Source organism: Leptonychotes weddellii, chromosome 9 (genome assembly GCF_054177405.1).
Source record: "Leptonychotes weddellii isolate Sample4059 chromosome 9, ASM5417740v2, whole genome shotgun sequence".
NCBI classification, from domain to species: Eukaryota; Metazoa; Chordata; class Mammalia; order Carnivora; family Phocidae; genus Leptonychotes; species Leptonychotes weddellii.
The window spans coordinates 70,637,538-70,654,170 of record NC_138377.1 but is presented as its reverse complement, the minus strand read 5'-3'; the positions used below and the strand labels follow the sequence as shown (position 1 = coordinate 70,654,170).

The following is a 16,633-nucleotide window of genomic DNA, read 5'->3' as shown; positions in this document are numbered from 1 at the left end:
AGAAGCCAGTATGGTTCAGTTAGGATTTTACGTATGTGTTCAAGAGTAGAGGGATGTAAGTTTGGGAAGATAGGTTGGGCCCAGAATGTAAAAGACCTTCAAAGGCAGGCCAGGAATTTGTTTGTTTGTTTGTTTTTGGGGTTTTTTTAAGGGAGGAGAGAAGGAGGAGGGGAGAGAGAATCTTAAGCAGGCTCCACGCCCAGCATGGAGCAAACACGGGGCCCAATCTCACAACCCTGAGACCAGGAACTGAGCCAAAATCAAGAGTCAGATGCTTAACCGACTGAGCCAGCCAGGCACCCCAAGAATCTGGTTTTTGATTAAATGGAGCCATGCAAGTTTTGGGAAAGGTAGGAATGATTCATGCAGTTATCTCATGTGGGTGCTGCTGGTAATTACTGGGGCTTGATTGTAGTCAGATTTAGAGACATGAAGACCAGTGAAAGATTTCCTTCCAAAACAGCTAAGTAGGAAGTGACACCCAAATTCTGGTGTTCCTGGGGAAAACAAAAAGGATACTGTATTACTTCATCTCCTTACTTAGTATGTCCCACTATTTCTTGTGTACCTCTGCTCACCTTAACCAAAATGCCTTTGAAAGAACCCACCACTTTTAAGACCCATTAACAGACAAAGAAGATGCTGAATAATCACACATCACAGAAAACGTTTGTATTTAGAAACACTGGTGATACTCATGAGCGTTTAAACTGTGTGAAGGTATTAGTTAGGAATCAGCTATGTTAGGATGAGAGGATTAATGGAGAAAACTCCCAACCACATAGCAGAGCAATGGAAACAAAAGATTCTGACTTGTGACTCTATTTATGAATAATATGAATAAATAGCTATTATGTTATGTCCTTAATTATGTGCCAGATGCTAGGTTAGTACTTGAGTCCATTAAGATGACCCTTAAGACCTGAGGTGTTCTGGCACCAGCTGCTTCTCTGGCCCTATCCTTCCACACAGCTCCCCTCACCTGCTTTAGGACTCTGGTCTCCTGGCTTTCCGGCCTCCTGGCTAACTCGGACTTCACTCAAGTCTCTGCTCAAATGTTACCTTCTCAAAATGTTCTCCCTGACTACCCTACAGAAAAGATCAGCATCCCTAGTCACTTTCTATCTCAGTTCAGAAATGACCTTAATCAAGTTTTTATTTATAAAACTTAGCCCCAGGCAGATTGTGTGTGTGGTTGTTGTTGTTGTTTATTGCCTATATCTCTTATCAGAATATAAATTCCATGAGGTCAGGGATTTGTCTCGTCTGCTTACTACTGTATTCTCAGGGCCAGTAACAGTTTCTGGCACTCAATAATTGTTTGTTCAATTAACAAATGACTTATTTAAACCTCACAAGACCCCTATCAGGTAGGCACCATTAATTTTCCTATTTTATGAGCGAAGAACCTGAATCCTAGAGTGATTCAGTGGCCTCTTCAAAGTTTCACAGTTTGGAGCCAAGATTAAAAGCCAGGACTGTCTGATTCCAGAGCCCATACGTTTTGCCACACTACTCCTCTGACAACCCTATACTCCGATCGTAGTACTTTAAAGTTGGTATAAAAATTGTTCTTTAAGAACCCAAACATTCAATGTGTATGCTTGAACAATTTCTCTGACTTCAATATATATTTATTGAAAACATGATAAATATTTCTATATGTATGAGAAAGTAAACGGACCCCCGCCCCCCCCCCCCCCCACTCTAAAAAAAAAAAAAAAGGTATCTTGTAGAGCTAATAAAAGGTGATCTTGAAGAGCACATTTGCTCACATGGGCCAAATGCTTCCTCCTGCAGAGTGGGCTGCTTCCCAAAGAATTAGCCTCTCTCAAAATGAATTATTAACCCCAGCATCCTGGCCAAATTCCCACTTGGATAGTCTAGGAACTGTTCAAAACTTGGAATCTACTGAAATTAGCCTGGCTTGATTGTAGTCTCTGCATTAATTGTGATATAATAGAGTTTCTCCAGAGATTTGTGCATATATTATTCTAATTTGTATAGACTGGCTTTGTCTCTTAAATTTTTTTAGTTTCTTCTTCCCCTTGTGAGATATGTCCTGAATTTCTGTATAAGTTTGTTTGTTTTTGTTTTTTTAAATTTTGGTGGGTCAATAATTGTAAGCTTCTCTTCCCTTGGACTTGCCAAACCTTTTTCTCATTTGAGTGGCTAGTTAGTCTTTTGGTCGTTCTAGAAGCATGTCGCAGACTTTAGCCACCAGAAGCTTCCAGATTCCCAACTCTCTTGCACAGGTTGCAGGGATAAGCCTGGGTAGGGACAAGATTCATTCAGCTAAAGTTTTCTTTTCTTTTTTTTTAAGATTTTATTTATTTATTTGAGAGAGAGAATGAGATAGAGAGCATGAGAGGGGGGAGGGTCAGAGGGAGAAGCAGACTCCCCGCCGAGGAGGGAGCCCGATGCGGGACTCGATCCCGGGACTCCAGGATCATGACCTGAGCCGAAAGCAGTCACTTAACCAACTGAGCCACCCAGTCGCCCCAGTTAAAGTTTTCTAGTTGTCTTTTTCAAATGTATGTTCCAGTGGGAGGCACATATGTATTTTAAAGTTTAAAATAACTGATCTAATGAAAGAACTATTTAGGACTGTCATACTCATCCTAAAATTACGGCTATTAATTTCTTCAGACAATTTTGTTAAATGATATGGGCCACTTGTTTGTCTCAGCCAAGAGCAGGCACTGTAATATCACTTACGTTCTGGAGAGATTGGGAGGTATGAGTTTAGTTAAAACTACCGAATCACTTTGTTTAGGTCAAACTAAAACAAAGACCGTAGAAATCCATTGTGTCACGTGATTTTGATGGTAACTGTAGACCTCATATAATTCATCAAGCCTTGCTAACATCACGTGATTCTTTCTTTCTATGAGTTGGCCTTTCTTGCCTTGAATTGGCATAATCAAATCTCCAATGCAAAGGATTATAATAGGTAACTCTAACCATGTTTTCATATTCTATGCTTTCTCCCTAATTGATGTGAAGAATAGGAATGAAGATGCTATTAAAAGGTAAAAAGTTACTCCTAGGAAAAAGTTGGCCTCATAGATTTGCAGCACAAAGAAGGAAATTGAGAACTTGTGGCTTATGTCTTTGCATTTATTTCTACCCGGATCACAAACAAGTGTTAAGTCACTTTTGCTTTCTGCGTTCACTTCTTTATCTTTACCAAGTAAGAGGAGACAATGGACGTAAGCCATGTGTACTTACAACTTCAGTGGCTAATATTAGAAAAATGCTTTGAAAATGACAGATGGGAAGAGCTATAAATGCAATTGCTAATGGATTTATGTGCTCTCTCTCCCTCCTTCCAACCTATTTCTACCAGTACTTTCCAAAAAATTTCACAGGGCTCCACCTGAAGTATGACCCGATGGCACCAAAGCACATGTGTTTCCTGAGTCAGTTGAGTGTTTCCAAAATGTATCTACACTTTAAATTTAAATGTTTATGCACTAGGGTATTAAATCATGGAAAGTGTTACTGCCTTGGTATAACAGTCATATACTTCTACCTAGACTATTGTTATAAGTTCTGTGGGGCTTTTTACGGGTTTTTTCCCCCTATATTTTAGTCAATATGGGCCTAGAAATATCTAATTCCTTGCGGAAAAGAACAATTTTGATTTTCAATAGTGTAAACAAATTGATAGAGAGGATGCTTTTAAATCTGTAACATGTAGAAACTTCCCATCCCCTTGCCATTAGCCTCCTCCCAACTGAGTGGTTCTAACTACTAATGTGAGAAAGTAAAAGCCTAAACACTGATATTTCTCCAGCTTCCCTTGTGCACTTGAAATGAGACACTCATGCTTCAGTTTCAGGTCAAGCCTTGAAAGTGCTCATTCATTTATTCATTTCCCAGTTATTTATTGAGCTTATACTACTCTCCCAAGTACTTTCCTACCAGCTAGGCATACAGCAGTGAACAAAACAAGTGCAAATCCAAGTGCTTATTAATAAATACGTCAGAAGGTTTCACCCGGCATTTCTTGTAAACATCTAAATTTGTTCATAAAAAGAGGAGCATTACTCCACTGGTGGTATTAATTGCTGTGCAAGAACATTATTTATCTTATGAAAGAAATTTAGCAAAAAGCAAACTCCCTTAGCAATTCAACTTACAGTGTTTATACTTGCTATAAATTGTATTCCCAAATGTCCAAGGAGTTAAAAAAAAAAGTAATGTCTCCAGGGAGTGGTCTAGGTTCTGTAACATTGTCGGGACGTCAGTCACTTTAAATGAAAAGGGAGAATGTATTCAGGAGCTCAAGGAAAAGAAAAGAGAACATAACCAGTGAAATGTCAAAATACCAATCTCAGTCTCTGTTTCTCCATTGCTCTAGATACCCGACTTCTTAGATATCTAATCCAGAACCTGACAGCTATCCATTATTGTTTATAGAATGGTACAAAGATCACTCTGATCAAATTGCACATAGGTTTATACATTCTTTATAACAGTATTATCAGGCCATTTCAAAATTGACTGGGTAGGTTAGAAAAAAGATGAAGACCTTATAAAGTAGTGGTTTATATATTTTTTCCCTGAATTTCTTTCTTGTAATGTACACTCTCTGAAAATTTTAAATGTCCAGATGGCTGAATTGAAAAGTCTTTAGTTTCTGCCAGGTCAGATGTGATGCTAAATGGATACTGATTATCAGCTGGGACTGTTCAAAGGAGGAGAGTTCTTTAGTCTAGATTTCTCCAATATCCAGGCCAAATCCAAGTCATGATCTTACATGGGGATGCAGAGTTGTGAGTTGGATGGTGATTTCTAGGCATACTTTTGCCCTCTTTGAGATAATTTTTGGTTCCTCCTGTTTACCTCTTGCCCTCTCTTCTCTCTTTTCTTAAGAAAATATTCTTATTTAGATAAAGTGTAATCAACAGTTTCATGGTATATATGTAAGAATAATAACCTTGGATTTTCTTAATGATTTTCTGCTAGAATCTAAAGGCCATTTGTGGCTTATTTCTTGCCATGTGGCAATCCTTAAGTGTTTTAACTTCTTAGAAAACTAAACCCACTCAGCTTATGTTGCTATGAGGGTATATTTCCAATTACTCAAATAGGAGTATTTAAATTTTTTAGATATTTAAATAATGCATATGATTTCGTCTGGAACACACGAGTAGTGAAGTTACCTTCAGACTTTACCTCAAACTACCCTGTTTCAAATGAAAGCCTATGGTCAACTCACCTTGTGATAAAATAGTTATGCTCTTAAAAAAAATAAAATAAAAAATAAATTAAAATATTTATGCTCTATGTATTATAGTGGACTATGGGTCAAACTTAAGTTCATCTGCCAAAGATACAGTATACCAAGCAGGTATCAGAAATGTTAGAGGGCTCTGTCCATCATGTAGAAAAGTGAAGGGCGATATCCAAACTATTGACCAGTCAACAATCAGAAAAAATGCTCAACTAATTAGAACAGATGCTGGCCATACTGGTTCATACTACTCGAATTCAGCTACATTAAAGGGTTGTCCTTTTAAAGTCCAGTTTTTGTGGAGACAACCATTTTCAGGGCTTCTTAAATCCTTGTAAGAAATATTTTCATGCAAAAACCAGAATTATTTGTTTCTAAGAATGTAAAGATTTCTAATATACAAATCAGGAGGAATAAGAGGTAGCTATCACTTTCTATAAACTCTTATCACTTAATAGATTAGAAAATATATAGCCAATTTGGTAATTTCACATATTCATATTTTTACTATGTTCCTCATTATTCCTCTCTTTTATCCAAGTTGATAAGCAGATGAAACATGGTGGAAAGGTAATTAGAAAAACACTTTCTGCTGAGGTCAGCTTGGCTACCTAAGCCAAGAGTAACCTTTTCTCAATATTTTCTGATTTGCTGTCCAAGTTAGGAAGAAAGTAGTCACATATAATATTTAAGTAAGCTATAAATATATATTAGCATATATTCTTATTCTTTTGTCATGAAACCTTTTTATTTTTGTGTCTATATTTTCTTTTAGTCCACAAGTTTCTAATTCATTTGGATTTACTCAGCAAAGCATTTAATTATGGTGGTAAAGGTGAAATACTATTGAATGATTTGATATTTCAGTATTTAATCACTTTTATCTTGAATGAGTAAATGTTTAGTCAATAAATATCCAGAGTCATGAAGACATGTATTTTTATATACATGTATATTTTCTCATTTTGTTTGGTTAGGACATAGATTAGATAGTTGATGATCTTCTATAATTACCAGAAGAAACATATTCATAAGTATGTTGAAAGACATTTTAAAGGTATGCTAGTTACTGATGAATTGATTTGCTCCAAACAGAAATTGGAAACTCACAGCGTGATTGTTTTCATCTGCTTAGAAACACTTTATATGTAAAGTATTTGTGTGTTTGAAAGTTTAGGTGACATAGTAATGGGCAGTGTATGCACAGAAATCAATGTTGTGACAGTACCTTGTTCTGTCTCCATCTTGATTCAGTTAACTTTCACTAAACAGGCTGCTTCAAAAAAGGGAAGGAAAAACAATTTGATGAGATAAAACTATGGGGAATTCCAAAATAAATACTGGTAACTGACCTTTTTTGATGGCCCATTAATAGTTTTCTTACTATGGTATGTGTTGGTTGCTTTATTTACTAGTATAGTGGATAACTACGGTAAACACTTGGGTAATATCTTTGACCTTTTCATATTCTCTGGACTGATCTTTCTCCCATGTCTTTTAAAATCATATAAATTCTAAAGCATTTTAAAGAACGTGGGATTATAATTAAACAGGGAAAAAGGTCAGGTGGTTTTTGTTTTTTGGGTTTTTTTTAGCCCACCTGCCCCTCCCCCCCATTTTTAGAGTATATGTCTAAGTATATAGTTGTATCCAGTGCTTATTTATATGCAAAAAGCAGCTCTGTATAACAGAAAAACAAGCCAGCTTGGAACCTCTGAACCAAGTTTCTAATGCCAGTGTTCTACACATTAGTGTTTTTATCTTGGTGCACTGTAAAAATGAAAGAATTAACTCTTATTCAGGAAGTCTGATTCCTCATTGCCACCCTGATTGAAACCTTCTCCATAATCTGGTGCAAGAAATGGCCATTCACTACTAAGGTTCTCTTTTTTAACCACTACTGCCCATCATAAGAAGTCATTCCTTTACAGCTACTTTCTTTTTATTTTTATGACTTTTTAACTTATCATTAACCCCATTCTCTTATCCTGTACTCTGAGATGAACAAGAAGATAATATCCACAACATTTCCATTACTTACTCTAGAGATAATAACCTTTTTTGAAAAAAAGATAACCCTCTGTTTCTTTAAACAACAACTTCCTCTTTAAATCTATGGTAGCTTTCTCTTGTCACATTGGACTTTCAGTACATTCTTAAGGTAAATCCAACAAAATTATTTATAGCATAGTCCATGCAAAGAAAATTAGACTAAACATACTGGAATTGTTTTTTATAGTTGGTAAACTTGCTTAATAATTCTTTAATATGTATCTCACTTCTTTATCCATTTTTTTCATGTTATTAAAGAAATGCAATGGACTAATCACTAATCCTCATTTCCTTCTAACTCAGTCTCATACCCACTGTGTCTGGACTTGTTAAGTAGGATTGTTGTCCTAAGATTAGATACAAGTATCTCTGTTGTCTAGACATCATATAACTCTCTACCACGTACTTCAGATCCTTCTTTTAAAGGAACCCCTTAGGCTCTTTAACAAGAAGAGATATTAAATGCTAATGAAAAGTCCCATGCACGTATTTCTTTTCTACAGCTTCTCAGTGTCACCATCTGAATTTGCCAATTTCTACCCCGTTCTCTACATATATAAAATTTTACTCTTGTTTTATTTATTTATTTTTAAAAAGATTTTATTTATTTATTGGACACAGAGAAAGCGAGAGAGGGAACACAAGCAGGGGGAGTGGGAAAGGTAGAAGCAGGCTTCCCGCCGAGCAGGGCACCCGATGCGGGGCTCAATCCCAGGACCCTGAGATCATGACCTGGACCGAAGGCAGTCGCTCAACCAACTGAGCCACCCAGGCGCCCCTTTACTCTTGTTTTAAATAAGAGCTGGTTTTCGCTGTTTCATGTGTGATGCCACAAAACGTTGGTATTATTTGCCTCTTTGCATGTCTCCTTCCTTAAATCTCCCTTCTCATTTGCTATCCACCTCTCGTCTCCATCGACTTCTCTCTCAGTTCAAAATAGTATTTTTAGGTTGCAAAGAATTTATTTGTTTGCATTCTCAAACTTGATTAATTCAACATGTAGTTATGGTGCCTCTTGCATGCTGGGCTCTGAACTAGATTATGGAAGTCAAATGTGCATAGCTGGTCTCTGCTCCCAAGGGGCATAGAGTCTAATAAGAGAGGTAGACAAGTAAGCAAGTATTTGCAATGCAGTGGCGTGGCATAAGGGGGACATGTAGGGTGACATAAGAACATGCAGAAATGGTTGTTAAGTAATTTACAGGATAAAATCTTGCTATTGGTATCCACAATTCCTAGGTAGACATAAGATGTTCCATACGAAATGTTCTTTGAGATTATGTAAGCATGAAATTTCTTCTTGCTGGGGAAACCAGGGACATCTTAAAAAAGGGAGGAGGCCAGGCCCACAAGGTTTAGGCAAGTCCCTTTCTCCTCAGTTGACCTCAGTTTTCTTAGACACAAAGTAAGAAAGTTTGAATGAGATGACTCTGACGTCCTTTCTAGTTCTAAAAGTCTCAGTCTGTAAGTTTTTCTTTTTCAACTCACTGAAAAATCTAAATAGCCCAAACCTGTTTTGAAATCTATTTCAACAAATGATCCATAAAATAAATAAGCACAAAATTCAATTTTTTGGAAAAGTGGTCTGGCTATAGAACTGAGTAGTCTCATAAAATATTGATTTGGTCATAGTGTGGGAATGTGAAATGATTATTAAATGAGTCAAGGCCTTATTTGTGGCCTTTGGCTCATTTGGTAAGATTACCCATTAGCCATGTAAGCAGCGTAACACGCATGACCAAGCAGCTCATGGGAGCGTCCTAACAAATGTTAAATAAAAATTATCTTTCTCTAGCCTTAGGAATATATTTCTGTTATTTTCAAAATAAGACTGAGCTCAGCTTTAAAGTCTCAGTCAATAGGAAAATAATTATATCCATTGTGCTTAAAATTCTGACTCCTATCTGCAAATGTTTTATAATATGTTTTCCTAATACTTTTTATATCTTTTTAGAAATTTAGGAATTGAATGGGGGTAAGGGGGTGGAACCTAGCTGGCTGAGTCGGGAGAACAAGGCAACTCTTCATTTGGGGGTTTTAAGTTCAAGCCCCGGGTTGGGTGTAGAGATAATGTAAAAATAAAAATCTTTAAAAATAAAAAAATTTTAAAAATTAAAAAGAAGTAGAATGGGTATTGGTGGTATCTAACCACTTAATTTCATCACTCCTGCCCATACAAACTCCCTCTATACCATTAGAATATGTATATGTAACATTTCCTCTTGAAGATGCAAAAAGTGTTACTTCTTTGTTCCAAGACACTTGCCTTTTATTCTTTCGGTCATTAACTTTGGTTTCATAAGAAATTCCTTCTTCATTTTTTTATTTTATCTGTATCTTGATAATAATAAATTTAATAAATGTTCTTAAAATCTCTGGATGATAATCCATCAGGCTCATTCAGTATTCCTTTAGCTTATCTACCGGAGAGAGCGCTTTTCTTTTTGCTCTTTTTTAATGAGGCCTTCCTACCGTGGCTCTAAATATCAGCCAAACATGGTAATCTCTTAGGATCTGGCTATTATTAAAAAATCTCTCAAACTGGGGCGCCTGGGTGGCTCAGTTGGTTGGGCGACTGCCTTCGGCTCGGGTCATGATCTCAGGGTCCTGGGATCGAGCCCCGCATCGGGCTCCCTGCTCGGCGGGAAGCCTGCTTCTCCTTCTCCCACTCCCCCCGCTTGTGTTCCCTCTCTCGCTGTCTCTCTCTCTGTCAAATAAATAAATAAAATCTTAAAAAAAAAAAAAAAACTCTCAAACCTTTTCTGAATTTTAAAACGTGACTATTATAATTCAATCTATTTACTTCAATGTGAACTCAAATGGAAGTGAATCTCCTGAAATACCCACATTTTCTTCATCCCAAATATACATGTAGCATAAAAAAACAAAACAAACCCCAACTAATTAATCTAAATCTGAAATCTGGGTTTCCATGACACCAAACATCTGGATGAAAAGTGAAAAATTTAGTAGAGGTTTTCAAATATCCAAATATTGTGTCGGTAAAACAGTTAAATGACTGAATCTTTCCATTTTTATCTGAGTATTTATGCTTCATATAGGTAGCACAGACAAAGATGTATTGAGCACCTATTATGTGGGATACACTGTTGCTAAGTGCTTTTAATCTTGACCTCTGCCCTCAAATGATTTGCAGTGCAGTGAAGGGTATAACACAAGTACACAGATATACATTAAAAAACAGTGTGGATCAAATAAAAACGCAAGAGAGAAGGAGAGAAAGTGCTGTGCAATTTTTAGGGAGAGTGACTACTGCTGGAGAGGATTTTCCACTGGATCCAGTGTTTGGACTGGCCATGATGGACGTGCCAGAATCATGTAAATGGAAGGGGATCGTGTAAAATGCACTTTCCTTCGGCAGCTGGGAATTTTACTGAAATAAAATAACCCCAAATTAGCCGGAAGATTGCAAAAGTTGTGTCATTTTGCATTATCACAGCCTTTGGTTTCTGTAAGGTTTTTGAGTCTTAGGTATTTTGATTAGTAAATTTCTATCATTTCCCTTAAGAGTTTCAACTTGACACAAGAAACATACTGAAACTTACTCTCTGGTCATTTTAAGAAACACCATTTAGAATTCTACCTTATACTTTGCTTTTCTAATTTAGATTTTAAAAAATTCTGGGTTTTATATACATTGCATGCTTAAACCTCTATCTTCCAAGTTAGGTCATTTTTTAATTTTTTGGGATCACAACTCTGATAAAATTTTAAAAAAAATCCCAATCCTTAAGGTTTTTGTTATGTTTGATCAGAGTCTGCAGGGGTAGATGGAAGCAAAATGGTTCATTTCTTTCCTCTTCTTCCTCCTCCTTCCTTCTATTCTTTTTGTTTTGTTTTGTTTTGTTTTGTTTTTAACAACAAATAATCATTTTTAGCTGGAGGGGGTAAAGGAATAAGCTGAGAAGATTCCAGGTAATATAAGTCGTGTCATGTGTATGAGTCAGGACTAATTATTGGCTCAAGTAACTGAAAGGTAAAAAGAGCTAGTTTTAGGTAAAGCTGCATCCAAGTGCAGAAGTAACGTCAGGATCTGTTCTTCATTGGCTCTGCTTTTGTCTGCACGGGCTCCATCCTCAGTCAGGCTTTTCCATTTTGGTGGCAGCAATGGCACTAGCTACTGCAGGCACATATTCCACTGACTGAGTAACCCCCGTGAAGAGAGAAGGCCTCTGACCGACAGTCCTTCTGACTCCCATTACCCTAACGTGGGTTTCATTCTCAGTGCAGCGGAATGGCTAACTACGTCGGTTGACTAAGCCTGGTCAGTTGGCCACCCCTGAACACATTCCTAAAGTAAAATCAGGGTACTATTACCAAAAGAAAAGGGAAAGATACTTCAGTGAGAAACATTAATGTTAATGGGGAAAACCTCCCCTAAATGTCAAGAGAGCAGGTGGTTATCTCATCTCTTACCACTGCCTGTTTCTATGACTGGGCGTATGTTATTCAAGCCTGTGAGTCTTGGTTTTGTCATCTACATAAGTTGGGTTCCAGACCATAGTTCTGTCTAAAGACCTTTTTCTTCTACTCTTTTGTGGTTCTGATCTCAAGAACTCAGGACACAGATAAGGGGACCCACAGAAAATGCAGACATTTACAAGTAGTAACACAAAGTGAGAGATACATCATGTTTCCTGTGGAAGTGCTTAGGGTAGGAACAGGAAGTGAGTTTGGTGGTGGAAGAGTGAAGGGTTTGTACTGCATCCTGAGGTAGTGATTAGAAGCTCAAGACAATTTGAGAGAGAGAGTGTATGTGTGTGTGTGAGAGAGAGAGAGAGAATCACTACGATTCACAATTAACCATCACAGACTTTATTATAATCTCTGTAGATACTCCACAACCCATATAGAGCTTTGTTAACCTCTTCATTTTACCTTACAGAGACTGGATCCCAGGCACAGTCTTGTTGAAGGTGACAGAACAGCTTGACTGAGAACTTGTCTAGTTTTTTAGTGTGTTTGGGTTTGTTTTTTTTTTTTCCATTTTTCCTACAAATATTTAGAGATACTCAGATGGAGTTGGGGAGAATTACAAAAGTTTAAAAAACCTAGGGCTTTACCCTCAGAAAGTTATACTTAATGAAAACAAAATATATAAATGACAATGAAAGGCTAAAATTATAAATACCAAGTAAATTGCAATATGAATTTAGTGGAAAGGAGATTACCTTCAACTGTGAGGATGTGATGGGTTTTAAATATCTTGTTTCTTGTTTTATGTGAAAATGTTATTTGTTGCACACGTTCTAGTCATAGCATAGGAATTTTTGTTTACATAAGAAACAGATGTTGAATTAATGGCCACTGAATAACTTTGACATTCCAGAAAATGCATTTATTTATTCAGGGGTTAAGTCTTTAGCACCTTTTCATGTACCCCAGTTCAGTAAGCATAGTCCTAGAGTAATAAGGGATATTTACCCAACGCAGTTTTTAATTTAATTTTTTTTAAGATTTTGTTTATTTATTTTGAGAGAGAGCACACAAGCAGGGGGGAGGGGCAGAGGCAGAGAGAGAAGCAGACTCCCTGCTGAGCAGGGAGCCCGATGTGGGGCTCGATCCCAGCATTCTGGGATCATGACCTTAGCTGAAGGCAGAGGCTTAACCAGCTGAGCCACCCAGGCGCCCCACCCAGTGCAGTTTTATTGTCCACCTCAGGAAAATTGCTTAGAGGTTTCCATATATGAGTGGCATCATCAAAATCTCAGTCACCTGGATGAACTCTACAGAGCAAATAGTGTCTTGGAGGGGATTGAGGAAAGGGAAGCAGTCACCATAGTGATCAGTTTCCAAGTGTTTGCTCAAACTAAAACCCTGCCCAACAAATTACTACATTGTTTGTCTTAATGGTTACATTACATCATCACAGAAGTCATTTGACAAATTGGTCATTGTTCTTCAAGAGCTCGTCTAGTAAGCTTTGTAGGCCGGTAAGTGAGTCAAACTCATTGGGTAGGGAAATAACTTAAGAGGCAGGACTGGCCCTAGAGATGTCCTGCTTTTAAAAATTATCCAGTCAGAGCGTTACCATAACAAAAGAATATCTAACTTTATAAAAATGTTAAATTACTATGGCATTTTAAAAATATGACGTGTATGAATTAATTGCAATTACAATAAATTAGTTATAATTTAAAAATTAATAGCCTTTAAAACCATTGTTTGAAGCCGTACACACAGAGACAGCATAGATATCTATAAACAAATAGTAAAAGCCTCTACCCCGTGCCCTACATAAATAACATAAACCATTATCAGTGTGTGTTTTTCCAGATGTTTTCTTGCAGTACAGGGACAGATATATACATATATAACTAGTCTATCTATTTTACAAAAATTCACAAGACATGTTCTACAGTTTGCTTTTTTTCACTCAACAACATCTGGGAAAAACTTTTTCATGAGAGCCTCACATTTTATTAACTATGATTCAGTTGATCAGTTATTTATAATTTTTCACCCTTCCAAATCCCACCGTTTTCATTTATCCTGTATTTCTCATTCATGAGATGATTAGAAATATCATTTGAAGTATTCTTAGACATCAGTGCAAATCCTTTCGACATGGAATAAAATTCATGATAAATCATTTCCAATTTGGACATTATTGGAGAGGGATTAATCACAAAAGATTATTATTAAGTGGTTTCATCCAAAAACTGTTTCACTGATGTATTCCAAGGATACTGTAGATCCATTTCCATGTACTTGATAAACCAGGTTAACCTCCAAAGGAGAGAGGGGGAGAAAGTCTAAGGTTAGTATTTTGAAGAAAGATAATATCTTACTTTCAAATGAGTCTTTAGGAAAAAACAAAGGCAATTAAAAATATTTTCTATCTACACTGGGTTGTGAGCCATACATGTCTTATTAACTTTTTGAAGAGTTGTCAGTTGACATTCAAAGTAAGGAGATCCTTGTGATTCACTTCTGTTCAACAGTGGCTTTAGAACTATTTTGGGATGTGAAAAACTTTGACCTATGCTGGTTCTTTCTTGATGAAGGGAATCATCATCGTCGCTATTATGTTACAGTGTGCGTTCTTAAAAGTAAATTGAGCCACCTCTGGGCCACTGGACCAGAGTGGGTTGGCCCCCAACAGTGAACAGACTAAACTCTAGCTTTAGTCCAAGAATATGGAAACTGACAACAAATTATTACTTGTGGTCCACTTCCAGTTTTCAAGTGCAAACATACCAAAGTTTACTTTAAATTTGAGCCAGTCAGACATTTAGTAATATACATCAAAGAAGAAGTGAAGGCTTCCCATGTTTATTATTTCAATATGATGTCTGTTCTAATAAAGTAGAAGAATGTGTATGATAGACCATGTAGTAGGAATTCTCTGGTTCTACAGTTAGGCCTTAAATATATACATGTATTTGTAAATTAATCCAAAACACATTGCCACGGTTCCAGTTCCTCTGAAAGCTGATTGTTTTCTATCCCTTTTTAAATTTTAGAAATACAGTGGCTGACTGCCAGAACACTTTCAGATAAACAGTCCACTCCATGTATAAAAGGGGCATAGAATCACGAATGTTCAAAAACCACAGAACGTTATTTAAATAAGTTAAAGTTATTATGGTCTTCCCTATTAATTAAAAAAAAAAAAAGCCATCTGTGCAAGGTGAATTTTGGTAAGGTCCCAATTTTTTTAATGATTGAGGATGGAATTTGCAACTGCTTCTCATAGTGGAATGAAAGTACGGCTCAGGGATTCCCAAGATAAAATGTACTGTTTATGTAATTTTGTGGTCATTTGACTAAATTTCTAATAAAACACTGGAAAGAATGCTTGTTATTTGATCAGAATTTACAGTCCTACTTCAAGGAATTGGCTCTCCACTCACATCAGCTTTCTACGCTTCTACTTCCTTAACAACCTAAACCTTGATTTCATCTAAACCTTCCGTGTGTGTGTGCGTCTGCCTCTGTCCCTCTTTTTCACACACGCACACACACCCCCCCACAACACCCATGTGTTGTTAGACCTGCCTTGAGCGAATGCATCCAACAGTGAGCAAGACTGAACACACCAAACAGAAAACACTGCGTAAGGAAACACACTGGATGACGTTACCCATGCGTATCAATGTGCTCTTGCAATAGGTCCTCGTTTTCCTTTTTGTTATTTGCACGTTTCCGATCAATCTTCCATCACTTCCATATAGGGACAATAACCTAATAAACCTAAGCTTTCAAAGTCTTAAGAGGGACAAAAAGTCAAAAGGTGCTCCTCCCTTGAATTTGGCAAGAAAATACTATGACCAGAAGGATCTGCGGATTGTTTTTGGTCATTTCCCCCGAACCACTGTTTTCAGTCAATTAAAATTTGTACCCTAGGCCTTTTCCAGTTTGAAGCCACCCGGGCATCTGTGATGAGCAATCCTTCTTATTTGGGCAGTCATTCATTATCTCCATCACCAAAAGGAGGATAGAGGACAATTACGTTGTTTGGACGAATCAGAGTGTTAGGAGGAGTATTTGTCGTGGCAGCAGAGTGCCGTACCTGACAGGCAAGGATTGATGGCCAGGAATGAGTGTGAGTGGCCAAAGCAGCCTCATAGGATGCAAATTACTGACTGTGGATTCCAATTTATCCTGTTCATTTTTCTTGCCCGTGCTGAAGACCATTAGTGGTTTTTGAAGCAGTGAAGGGGTCATTACTAATGTGGGTAGGCTCGAAGCAGGAGGGGGAAGGAGGGGAAAAGCCTTCTGTAATTACACAGCTTTCAGGAACAGTCTGGAGGCCCTAGCCAAAAAAGTGTCAACACCTCGCAATCAGAAAAATTTATTTTCATTTTATGCTTAACCCATATTAACTCAACATTATCATCTTTCTTTGTTAACATTTGCAGAATATTAAAAGCCTGGCTTCTATATTAATACAAATCTGGTTAACCCCTTTTGCTGTACAGGGGATTTTGTTTAACCTAATGGCATTTGGGTTTGCTAATGAGTAATTGTGCACGTTTTGGATAATGCACACTATTACAGAAGGTGAAATACCTGAAGAATAAAATTTTAGATGATTGAAAAACACGCAGTCTCTCCAACACTGGGATGATTAGAATGCCCTGAATGGAATACTCTGTTGTTCCTAACATCACCGTTTAATAATGTTGATGGGAAATCATATTAAAGGCTTCCTAGTTTATGAATGACTTTGACATGCTGGATAAAAGTTTAGTTTTTTCTGTTTAAGAAAACCAGTGAATTTAGAGCAGGGAGCTCTCTAGAGACGTGTTTTTTAATTATGTACGTGCAACTACAGTGTCTCTGAAATGAGTGTGTGATTCTAAAATAACAATC

General features: G+C 37.1%; 1 protein-coding gene across 8 annotated transcripts in view; it reads left to right on the top strand.

The window, feature by feature from the left end:
• MEIS2 (Meis homeobox 2) overlaps positions 1 to 16,633 on the top strand; it is a 195,815-nt gene that overhangs the window by 118,471 nt on the left and 60,711 nt on the right. The gene's annotated exons all lie outside the window — the stretch shown is intronic.